Genomic DNA, 7,271 nt, shown 5'->3' on the forward strand with positions numbered 1-7,271 from the left:
ACTTTCATGAGCAAACACCCCATTCCCATTTACAATTCTGCAATTTACTTTCAGTCATTTACTTTCAGCCCTTTAATTCTAGCATTTACTTTTTCTGTCATTTACATTCCAGCCATTTTATTTTCTGCAAATCTCAATCCAAATTCTGAATTCGCTCAACTAGAACATTCTTCTAATTAAAGTTGCTTGATCAATCAATCCCTGTGGGATTCGACCTCACTCTATTATGAGTTTTTACTTGACGACAAATTCGGTACACTTGCCGAAGGAAATTTGTTGAGAGACAGTTTCCACCTGCATCAGCTTTCAAGCTTCCACGTGCATATGCCTCAAATTGGAGTTAAACGCCACCATCAGTGCCAAAATGGGCGTTTAACGCCAAGAAGTGTGCCAGTTCTAGCGTTTTAAGCTAGAGATGGGTCTCTGGCTGGCGTTTAACACCAGTTTGGGCCATCAATTCTCGGACAAAGTATGAACTATTATATATTGCTAGAAAGCCCAAGATGTTTACTTTCCAACGCAATTAAGAGCGCGCCAATTGGGTTTCTGTAGCTCCAGAAAATTCACTTCGAGTGCAGGAGGGTCAAAATCCAACAGCATCTGCAGTCCTTTCTCAGCTTCTGAATCAGATTTTTGCTCAAATCCCTCAATTTCAGCCAAAAAATACCTGAAATCACAGAAAAATACACCAACTCATAGTAAAGTCTAGAAATGTAATTTTTGATAAAAACTAATAAAAATATAATGAAAAGTAACTAAAATATACTAAAAACTACCTAAAAATAATGCCAACAAATGTATAAATTATCTGCTCATCAGAGACATTATTCATATCCTTGTCCAAAGACAAGTAAGGGTCCAAATAAACTATCCACCTCCACCAAAAGCCCATAAGATCAGCGAATCTATTCAAAGATGACCAAAAGGCACACGGGTCAGACCGTTAAATCTGTTTGGGGCATGGGCTCCATGAATTGTGTTTGACCCGACTTGTATGGAAAGTAACGGCACGTCAAGTATTACCTCGGCGACTAACCACAGCTCAGCCACTACTTTAACGTGGGGTAACTCCCCACACTTCAAGAAACAAAGCTTATTTGGACCTACAAAGCGTCAACATCTTGGACTCTTTAGTTGAATATGAAAGACCGAAACAATAACTATATTAGGAATAGTTTTAGACTTGAACCTTTATCATTTTTTAATTGAATTCAGTATAAGTCAACTTTTGCAAGTAAAATTACAATTTGTCATAATGAATTGATTTTTTCAAAAAAAAAATTAAAATAAGAAAATTAATTTTTTTCTAGAAAATTTTGCTTTGAAAATAAAATATTTTTACAAAATCGATACAACTAGATATCCATCAAAATTTATCCTTTATTCAGTCATTATCTATTAAAATTTAATAAAATAATTATAATAAATATTTTTAGATATTATATCTCAAATCTTCTCTCTCATGTATTTAAATTTCAAAATCATTTCTCCTTAAAGTTAGAATATTTAAATTTAAATTTAAACCTAATAAAACAAAAATAACAAACCAAAATTTAATTCTAACCAAATTAAAATTAAAATAATACTATCAAAATCAAATTTTTTTTTCTAAGTTCGGTTTTTAATTATTTAACAAGGATAATAAACACAATTATTTTTGGATGAGCTTCGGATGTGTTACGAAATTATTTAATGAGCAATCTTGTAATTTTAGATGTATTAAAAAATATTAAGAGTAAAGTGATAATTATGTCCTTGAAAATTTTGACTTTAGACTAATTAGTCCCTAAAAAATTACCAATTTGATCCTCCTGGATAGCAAACGGTGGACACATGATGTCCTTCTATCAATGCATTGACTAAAACTTAACGGTGATGCATATATGTACTATTAATTACTCTGACGTGTCTATCTATTAAAGATAGTCATGTAGATAACAACTTTTAGAGCGAAACTTCACTTGTTTTGATATAATTTGTCATAAATAAAGAGCAGCTGATAAAAGGTATATGAAAACTCAAAAGACAATAAATGTTTTACTGTCCAAAACTATATCGTTTTCCTGCTGATATGACAGTAACGAGACATGCACCACTGTAAAAACCAAAATACGTGGACAATTCCGTTTTATTTCGCACTATTTATTGACAGAAGGACATACATGTCCGCTGTTTACTATCTTGGAAGACTTAATTGGCACTTTTTTTTCAAGGACTAATTCATCCAAGATCAACATCTTTGAGGATCTAATTGCCACTTTACTCAAATATTTATGTTGAGAAAATATAAGCACAAACTTGAACAAAATTTGGATGTGTATGATAAACCACCATTTTATGGTTTATATTGTGTTTAATTGAGTGATTTTTATCAAATTCTTGCCCACTTATTTATATAATTGCATGATTTTACAATTCCTTCCTAGTTTAGTTCTATGGTTGAAAACTTGCTTCCTAGAGATCTTTTAATGACATATTTTAATTCTCCTTTATACCATTCGATGCCGTGATCCGTGTGTTAAGTGTATCAGGCTTCAGTGTACTAAAAGTATTTTGTGTGTTATCTTATTATTTTGGATGTGTTAGAAGAATATTTAGGTTAAGAAAAATATAAGCACAAATTTGAACGAATTTTAGATGTGTACCAAAAATATTGTGTATTTTCTTATTATCTTAAATGTGCTATGAAAATATGTAAAATAATAAAAATGTAAATAAAATAATCATTTTTGACTATTTTACCCTTACCTCACTAACCATCTGATGAGCGGATAATTTATACGCTTTTTGGTATTGTTTTTAGGTAGTTTTTAGTAAGATCTAGCTACTTTTAGGGATGTTTTCATTGGTATTTATACTAAATTCACAATTCTAGACTTTACTATGAGTTTGTGTGTTTTTTTGTGATTTCAGGTATTTTCTGGCTGAAATTGAGGGACTTGAGCAAAACTCTGATAAGAAGGCTGACAAAGGACTGCTGATGCTGTTGGATTCTGACCTCCTTGCACTCGAAATGGATTTTCTGGAGCTACAGAACTCCAAATGGTGCGCTCTCAATGGCGTTGGAAGGAAGACATCCAGATCTTTCCAGCAATATATAATAGTTCATACTTTATTCGAGATTAGACGACACAAACTGGCGCTCAACGCCAGTTCCATGCTGCATTCTGGAGTCAAACGCCAAAAACACGTTACAACTTGGCGTTTAACTCCAAAAGAAGCCTCTGCACGTGTAAAGCTCAAGCTCAGCCCAAGCACATACCAAGTGGGCCCCGAAAGTGGATTTCTGCATTAATTACTTAATTCTGTAAACCCTAGTAGCTAGTCTAGTATAAATAGGACATTTTACTATTGTATTAGACGTCTTTGGATAATCTCTGGATTGTATTTTGGATCCTTTGATCACGTTTTGGAGGCTGGCCTCTCGGCCATGCCTGGACCTTCATCACTTATGTATTTTCAATGGTGGAGTTTCTGCACACCATAGATTAAGGGTGTGGAGCTCTGCTGTACCTCGAGTTTTAATGCAATTACTACAATTTTCTATTCAATTCAGCTTATTCTTGTCTAAGATATTCGTTGCACTTCAACATGATGAATGTGATGATCTGTGACACTCATCATCATTCTCACCTATGAACGCGTGACTGACAACCACTTCCGTTCTACCTTAGAAAGAGCGAGTATCTCTTGGGTTTCTAATCAGAATCTTCGTGGTATAAGCTAGAATTATTGGCGGCCACTCTTGAGGATCCGGAAAGTCTAAACCTTGTCTGTGGTATTTCGAGTAGGATTCAAGGATTGAATGGCCGTGACGAGCTTCAAACTCGCGATTGTTGGGCGTGATGACAAACGCAAAAGAATCAATAGATTCTATTCCGACATGATCGAGAACCGACAGATGATTAGTCGTGCTGTGACAGAGCATTTGGACCATTTTCACTGAGCGAATGGGATGTAGCCATTGACAACGGTGATGCCATATATACAGCTTGCCATGGAAAGGAGTAAGAAAGATTGAAAGTATGAAAGCAGTATGTTGCAGAGATCTAAAAGGAACACAGCATCTCCATATACTTATCTGAAATTCTTACCAATGATTTACATAAGTATTTCTATCTTTATTTTCTGTTTATTTATTATTATTATTCGAAAACTCCATAACCATTTATTATTCGCCTAACTGAGAATTACAAGATGACCATAGCTTGCTTCATACCAACAATCTCTGTGGGATCGACCCTTACTCACGTAAGGTTTATTACTTGGATGACCCAGTGCACTTGCTGGTTAGTTGTGCGAAGTTGTGAAGAAAGTTCTGAGTTAGTAGATGGGCATACCAAGTTGAATGCCATTATTAGAGATCACAATTTCGTTCACTAAGTTTTTGGCGCCGTTGCCGGGGAATGTTTGAGTTTGGACAACTGACGGTTCATCTTGTTGCTCAGATTAGGTAATTTTCTTTTTGTTTTATTTTCAAAAATTTTTCAAAAATCTTTCAAAATTTTTTTTTACTTCTGTTTTCAAAAAATTATTCTAAATTTTTAAGAATGAGTTCTAGTGTTTCATGAAGCATGTTGAAGCTTGGCTGGCTGAAAAGCCATGTCTAACTCAATTGGATTGAGGCTTCCCCTTATCAGTATATGAAGTTGAATGAAGTATCAGCTGTTGTATGTCTGATTTATATGCTAAAGCTTGGCTGGCCATTGGCCATGTCTAGTGTTTTGGACAGAAGCTTTCACAAAAGGCTTGGCTGGCTATTAAGCCATGTCTAATTCCTGGATCGGAGTTTTAGGCTAACATTGCAAAGATTCCTGGAATTCTTATTAAAAATTTTTGAATTTCTTATTTTATTTTTCCTATATGTTTTCGAAAAAATTAAAATAAAATACAAAAAAATCAATAAAATCATAAAAACCAAAAATATTTTGTTTCTTGTTTAAGTCTTGTGTCATGTTTAAGTTTGGTGTCAATTGCATGTTCATCTTTTTCTTGCATTTTTCAAAAATTCATGCATTATATTTTTCATGATCTTCAAGTTGTTCTTGATGAATTTTCTTGTTTGATCTTCATATTTTATTGTTTTGTGTTGTATGGTGTTTTTCATATGCATTTTTGCATTCATAGTGTCTAAACATGAAAAATTTCTAAGTTTGGTGTCTTGCATATTTTCTTTTCTTGAAAATTTTTTCAAAAATATGTTCTTGATGTTCCTCTTGGCATTCAAAGTGTTCTTACATGCATTAAGTGTTTTGATCCAAAATTTTCATATTTTGGGTCATTCTTGTGTTTTTCTCTCTCATCATTAAAAATTCAAAAAAAAAAATATCTTTTCCTTATTTTGCTCATAATTTTCGAAAATTTGAGTTGACTTAGTAAAAAATTTTTAAAACTTAGCTATTTCTTATAAGTCAAGTCAAATTTTCAATTTTAAAAATCTTATCTTTTCAAAACTTTTTCAAAAATCAAAAATTTTTTCATTTTTTATTTATTTTTGAAAATTTTCAACTTTGATTTTCAAAATCTTTTTCTTATCTTTATTTCAAAATTTCGAAAACTTTACTAACAATTAATGTGATTGATTCAAAAATTTGAAGTTTGTTACTTGCTTGTTAAGAAAGGTTCAATCTTTAAATTCTAGAGTCATATCTTTTAGTTTCTTGTTAGTCAAGTAATCAATTTTAAATTTTGAAATTAAATCTTTTTCAAAATATCATTTTCAATCATATCTTTTAAAAATATCTTTTTTTTTTTCAAATCATATCTTTTTCAAAATTGATTTCAAAAATCCTTTCTAACCTCATATCTTTTCAAAAAATTGAATTTCAAATCTTTTTCAACTAACTAATTGATTTTTTGTTTGTTTTACTATTTCTTATCTTTTTCAAAACCACCTAACTACTCTTCTCTCTCTAATTTTCGAAAATTCCTCACTCCTTTTTCAAAATTCTTTTTAATTAACTAATTGTTTTAAATTTTAATTTTAATTTTATTTCTTCTCTTAATTTTCGAAAATCACTAACCCTTTTTCAAAATTAATTTTCGAAATTCTCCCTCTTTCATCTCCTTCTATTTATTTATCTACTAACACTTCTCTTCTACTCAAGAATTCAAACCTACTATCTTCCCCCTTGTGTTTGGATTCTTAACTCTTTTCCTTCTTCTATTCTTTTCTTCTTCTACTAACATAAAAGAATATTTTTACTGTGGTAAAGGGGATCCCTATTATTATTTTCTGTTCCCTTCTTTTTCATATGAGCAAGAGCAAGGACAAGAATATTCTTGTTAAATCAGATCCTGAACCTGAAAGGACTCTGAAGAGGAAACTAAGAGAAGCTAAATTACAACAATCCAGAGACAACCTTACAAAAATTTTCGAAAAAGAAGAGAAGATGGCAGCCAAAAATAATAATGCAATGAGGATGCTTGGTGACTATACTACACCTACTTCCAAATTTAATGGAAGAAGCATTTCAATCCCTGCCATTGGAGCAAACAATTTTGAGCTGAAACCTCAACTAGTTGCTCTATTGCAACAGAACTGCAAGTTCCATGGACTTCCATCAGAAGATCCCTACCAGTTTTTAACTGAGTTCTTGAAGATCTGTGAGACTGTTAAGACTAATGGTGTAGATCCTGAAGTCTACAGGCTCATGCTTTTCCCTTTTGCTGTAAGAGACAGAGCTAGAACATGGTTGGACTCACAACCTAAAGATAGCCTGGACTCTTGGAATAAGCTGGTCACGGCCTTCTTGGTAAAGTTCTTTCCTCCTCAAAAACTGAGCAAGCTTAGAGTGGATGTTCAGACCTTTAAACAGAAAGATAGTGAATTCCTCTATGAAGCTTGGGAAAGATACAAGCAGATGACCAAAAGGTGTCCTTCTGACATGCTTTTAGAGTGGACCATTCTGGATATATTCTATTTGGTCTATCTGAATTTTCTAAGATGTCATTGGACCATTCTGCAGGTGGATCCATTCACCTAAAGAAAACGCCTGCAGAAGCTCAAGAACTTATTGACATGGTTGCAAATAATCAATTCATGTATACTTCTGAGAGGAATTCTGTGAATAATAGGACGCCTCAGAGGAAGGGAGTTTTTGAGATTGATGCTCTGAATGCCATATTGGCTTAGAACAAAATATTGACTCAGCAAGTCAACATGATTTCTCAAAGTCTGAATGGATGGCAAAATGCATCCAATGGTACTAAAGAAGCATCTTCTGAAGAAGAAGCTTATGATCATGAGAACCCTGCAATGGCAGAGGTAA

At 32.9% G+C, this 7,271-nt stretch overlaps 1 non-coding gene across 1 annotated transcript; it reads right to left on the reverse strand.

The window, feature by feature from the left end:
• Positions 1-6,785: 6,785 nt before the first annotated feature.
• Positions 6,786-6,893, reverse strand: LOC130948330 (small nucleolar RNA R71). The gene has a single exon (XR_009073014.1). It is a non-coding gene; the product is annotated as a small nucleolar RNA R71 (small nucleolar RNA).
• Positions 6,894-7,271: the final 378 nt, after the last annotated feature.

Source organism: Arachis stenosperma, chromosome 1 (assembly GCF_014773155.1).
Source record: "Arachis stenosperma cultivar V10309 chromosome 1, arast.V10309.gnm1.PFL2, whole genome shotgun sequence".
NCBI lineage: Eukaryota > Viridiplantae > Streptophyta > Magnoliopsida > Fabales > Fabaceae > Arachis > Arachis stenosperma.